This window comes from Asparagus officinalis, chromosome 3 (genome assembly GCF_001876935.1).
Source record: "Asparagus officinalis chromosome 3, Aspof.V1, whole genome shotgun sequence".
NCBI lineage: Eukaryota > Viridiplantae > Streptophyta > Magnoliopsida > Asparagales > Asparagaceae > Asparagus > Asparagus officinalis.
In genome coordinates, this window is record NC_033796.1 from 2254280 (window position 1) to 2259789 (window position 5510).

The following is a 5510-nucleotide window of genomic DNA, read 5'->3' on the forward strand; positions in this document are numbered from 1 at the left end:
TAAACAGGTTATGACAACAGGGGATGTAGCTCAACGGAAGAGTACCAGCCTTTAACGCTTGTTATCGGGGATCAACACCCCGCATCTCCAAATTTTTTTTCCCATAAAAAAATGACAAATAGTGGATTAGCCGCCTCTCTTCGCGGCAAAGACGGACGTTTGTACTTCGTGATGGGCCATGGCCCATTAACAATGGGGCTTCCGCTGCCCAACAACGACATGTTGTGCTCATGAGAAGAAAAAAAAGTTTTTTTTTTTTGGGCTGCTTGTTCCCATTGTTTTTAATATTAAGAAAATTAGGTTAGTCATTTGTGTCAACTTCTTTCTCGTCTTCTACGCTTAACACGGTCACGTAGAGGTTTTGTAACAAAAACTATATTGAGTTAACAAGGATTGTGCATAGAGTACAGTTAACGTGAAATGTAGACGCAAACAGCAATAAATTTGATGACTGATCGTTTTTACGCCTCCGCACAATTTCCGCATCGTAATACTCAAAATTCTAAACTCTAATATATTTAGCTAGGTATAGTTTTTGTTAGCCTAAATATCACCCCCTTCCCCCCATGTTAGGGGGTTTGCTCGCCCTTTTTTTTTGGGTGAGTGGGTGGGTGGGGTGGGGTGGGGGGTGTTAGATATAAGCTCATGGGTTTATATCGACAATATACACGGGTACGTTTTGGTTCGTTTTTTTTTAACTCATAATCAAACATTTTGGCAAGAGCATAATATGTCAGCGCCAACCTTAATTCTCCAGCACTCTCAAATTCTTGACCCTCTTCAGTTAATGCATTATGCCACCAACCAAGAATCATTAATGTATTGTTAACAATGTCATTGGATCGCACTACAATGCTACCGTTGGGATTATCAATTGGAATTATTTCTGAATCATGATTTGCGACAGAAGTGCTATCAATAAACTGTGGCTTCAATGTATTAATAATGCTGCACAAATGTAATTGTTTTTTCTTAAAATAACGAACATGACTTGTAGTTAAATTCTGCAGTACCTTTAAAAGTTAACACATATGTCCTAAAGCTTAACAACCTTGGGTAGAAAGTTAACATATATCAGTTAAAAGCTAACGTTTAACCTGAAACAATTCGCTATGTTATCATTTCTCCACATTTTACTCACGCAATTCATAAGTTTTCAAAAAAATTAAGTGTAAATATAACTTGCATTTCAGGAGGTTGCTTCGGGGTGTTCTGACATCTGGAAACATCTACAACTATAGTAGCTCGAATATGGATCTCCAGACACCCGATATTACGGTTGTGCTCCACCATACACTCCATATCATCTTTATTCTCAATCTCAAAACTCAGATCAGGGATCCTTTCAGATTTATAAACCATTGATAACGCATCATAAGGAACCTTCAACCTCTCAGCCACGTTAAACTTAAACTCAAAAAAAGAGGTTGCACACGTTACCCTTGACAACACTGCTCTCTCACCCAAGGAAACCATGCAAATAAGGGGGGTTCTCCGCCATAGATAAAGGGGATTTAAGAGATTTATGAAGGGCACTTTAGGACAAGTAGGGGGTTGAAGATCATAAGCCCTAACCGTATAAATCTGCCCTTTGCATCATAAATTGTCACACCCCGCTTTCCAAATACACGAGAATCGGAACGTGAACAAGCCCGCGACGTATTAGATTGAGAAGAAATATACACTGTCATTTTTTTCTCTCTTTTCTTTTCTTCTCAATCCAATACGCTAAGCGTCTGGAAATAAATACAATGCGAAGTCACAGGTCCCCGATCACAATCAGCAAGAATATAATGAACAAACTCAAAATAAAATAATACATATCACAAATGAATATCATCCCAGGCATAATATTTAGGTCAGCATGCCCTTATACAAGACTATTTGAATGCTGGAAAATATAAATATGAAATACATCGATCAGGCGGAAGATAAAAGTACTACAAAAGTAAACTAGGGTCATCAACTAACTAAAAGAGGTAACTAAGCTTCGACTTGTTCTCCTGCTCTGTATGCAAAGCTTTCCTACGGAGGCCCCTCTGGCTCATGTACTACTCCAAACTGTGGTTGTCCTTCCTCTAAATCTGATGTACATCCCGAGAGGAAAGGAGTACGTCAGCGTGCATGGCACACGGTAAGATCCCAAAAGGAAGAATAGAAACGGCCGTGCGACCAATGCAATAATGGTGATAATAAATAGAAACATGCAGCTGGAATACTAATAATCTAAATATAATTTACTACTAGAATAGAATAATCAAAAAAAATCCAAGGGGATCAACCAAGTAACAAGTCGATCATGCAGCTAGTGATCAGAATAATCATCTAAGTATAGGGTCATACACTAGATGTAATTAATACTTAAAAATCTATAACCCGAGACGTAGTACGTCGAGCAAAATAATCTAAACAATGAAACCCTCATGTATATACCATATGTCTCAAATTATAGATAATTAAATATTAACCCCGATCTATGTATGAAAAGAAATATAACTGGTCTGTATGTCACATGTATCCACAATCATCCAACTAATGAGGTCATGTAACCAGCCATTCTATAACAACTCACTGGTCCACATCTCAACAAAACTAACAAAGCCTTCCATAAGACACACAAGCACATTATACATATTTTACATGTTATTTGAATCAGAGAAGAATATTTTTATATATATAATTGGGTCCTCGTAAACCTGTCCGGGGGCCGCCTTCAAGTCAAGTATTGGCCCTCTGGCCCATGTATATAACACCCACGATATCACGATAACAGGAAAGCGCTATGCCCGTTTATATACATACTATATTCTCCGTCCAATTCCCCTTCATAATTAACCCCATGTTGTCAAATTAATAAAATAACTGTACATGAAATATCGTGCACTAGCTACGGAGTTACCGTGGAACGACTTCTGTAAAACTATGAAAATAATCATGACCCGTAACACGTCCAATCAAGAGTGCATCGTCTAGTCAATGCTATAATAATAATAATCAAGGAAACCTCATACTAGAATATCGATATCGAGGGAACTCGGGACTCCTCAAATCGGGATATCAATGTCGAGTGAGTATAGCCATGCTTTGAAGCACGCTTATAAATCATACTTTTAACATGAGTCGTCTTCATGTACAGTCTCTCCTATTGGATAACAACTAAGTGATTAAACAAGCTTCCATATAGTCATAAACTCCTAACGATTCTCAATCACAACAAGGAACAATCAATGCAACTAATCATGTACAACAATATCATAGCATATCAGATAATCAAAATTAAGAATTTGAATCATAAAATTGTTCTAAAATAACCTTCTAAAGTAATAAATGTATTTACTTTAAAATAATTCCTTTTACAATTTAAATTCTTTTAATTTAATTTCAAAATAATCCCTTTTTCCAAAATAAGTTAATTTCTAATTATTATAATAATTCAAAAAAAATCTTTTAAAAGAATAAATTCATAAATAATCTTTTTATAAGATACATTCTCATTAATTCAAAATAGGCTATTTTTCTAAAATAATTTCTTTTTAAAAATATTTATCATTCTAAAATAATTTCTTCCACAAGATAATTTCTAAACATTATTATAATTATTCTAAAATGATTCTTTTTCCAAGATAATTCCTTTTAAATTATTATAATTTTTCTAAAATGATTTCGTTCTCAAATAAATTCTTTTTAATTAATATAATTATCTAAAAATAATTCCGTTTCCGAAATAAATTCTTTTAATTTATCATAATTATTCTAAAAATACTAATTATCATATTATGATGATTTATCTAATATCATTCATCAAACAATCACACGCAGGTAATTATTAACATATCTAAAATTATCGATAATTTATAATAAATACAAAATTTAGATATGAGCAAGTTGGATCTTACCTTGGGGTATTGTTGAACTATACGTCGTTACCGTGTGAGGTTACGGGCCCGCGGATGAGGTGACGGTGACGCTACTTGCTGTTTCGGCGACGCACGCCAGCAGCCTCGAGAAGGCAACGACGGTGCAACGGCGCGGGAGACCGATAGCAGAGATGGGGCCTGGTGCGACGCGGCTGAGGTGCCGACGAAACAAGGCAGCGGGCCAAGGAGCTGGCGGCGGCGGGTGTCGCGCTGGTCAAGAGCCTGCGCTCGCGGCGGCGGCAAAGGCAACGAATGGGGCGTGGTCGGAACGCAGTGTGGCGAGGCAGCGGCGGCCTGCAGTGCGGGATTGGGAGGAGGCTGTGCCGAAGAGGCGCGACGGTGACGTTGGCGGGCGTTGCGTGATGGGGGGAGAGAGAGCAGAAGCGGTCGGGCTGTCAGGAGCTGGGCGAGCTCGGTTTGGCGGAGCTCAGGTGGAGAAGCTGCGGCGGGTGTTGGGCGAGCGGGGGGGGTAGGGGCCAGCGACGGAGGCGGTCGAGCTCAGGGGGGTTGCGGGTGTCGGAGGGTCTGAGGGCTCAGGTCGATTAGCTCGATGGCTGAAGCTGGAGAGAGTGAGTGGGGCTCTCGCCGCGGCTGTCGTCAGTTGATGGGGGGAGGCGCGCGGTGATTGGAGAGGGGGTCTTAGTGGTGACGGCGATGACATGGAGCGTGGTGGGGCGGTAAGAGCTTGGCTGGAGGTCTTGGAGTTGGGGGGGAGGCTTTGATGGGGCTGGCGTCGGAGCTCGGGTCGGCGAGCTGGAGGCGGGCCTTTGCGAGCGGAAGTTGGCGCGTCGACGACTGAGGCGTCGGAGGCGCGTGGTCAGGGAGGAGTTTGGGGCCTGTGGACGGTGTCGACGCTCGGGGGTTGAGCTAGGCGGCATGCGGGCTTGCGCCGGTTACGTCGGGAGCTTGGAGATGCTGCATGTGATGGGCGACGATGATGGAGAGTTGAGGTGGTGGTGGGTTGAGAGAGAAGGAGAACGAAGTGAGAGAGAGGAGCTAGAGAGAGAGAGAGAGAGAGATGAGAACGAGAGAGCTAAAGAGAGAGAGAGAGCTGGTGAATAATAGAGGAGAGAGAGAGAGTGAGAGAGAGAGTTGCGTGGGGGATTTTTGAGGAGGAGTGGGGGAAGCACCAGGTGGGGAGTTGCGTGAAATAGGGAGGGATTTAGGGGAAGTGGGGTAGGGGAGAGAGATGAAGAGAGAGACAGAGCGATTTATAGATGAGAGGGAAAACGCAGGAAAAATAGCCTTTTAAAATAATAATTAAAATACTAAAAAATTTATTCAAATAAATATTAAAAATTAACGTCAAAATAATAATGTTAATAACAATAATAAATAATTAATTATTAATTTAAAAAACTTTACCTAAACAATTAAATTTATAATTAGCAAAACCATTAAAATAAATATGAGGCTTAATTTTTTAATCATAGAAAATTTTAGGAAATTATGGAAAATACAAATACTCTTTTATAAAAATAATATTTAATATTTAGATACCAGAAAAATTATTTAAACACGTATTAGAAATTTACGGTCATTACATAAATACACTCTATTCAAAGACGAGTGGGTTAAAAGGATATATAATGG

The 5510-nt window shown here is 39.9% G+C and overlaps 1 long non-coding RNA gene across 1 annotated transcript; it reads right to left on the reverse strand.

Moving 5' to 3' along the window:
* Nucleotides 1822-4011, reverse strand: LOC109832024. Its single transcript, XR_002244607.1, has 2 exons — nt 3897-4011; nt 1822-2084 (listed from the first exon to the last, which is right to left on the reverse strand). It is a non-coding gene; the product is annotated as an uncharacterized LOC109832024 (long non-coding RNA).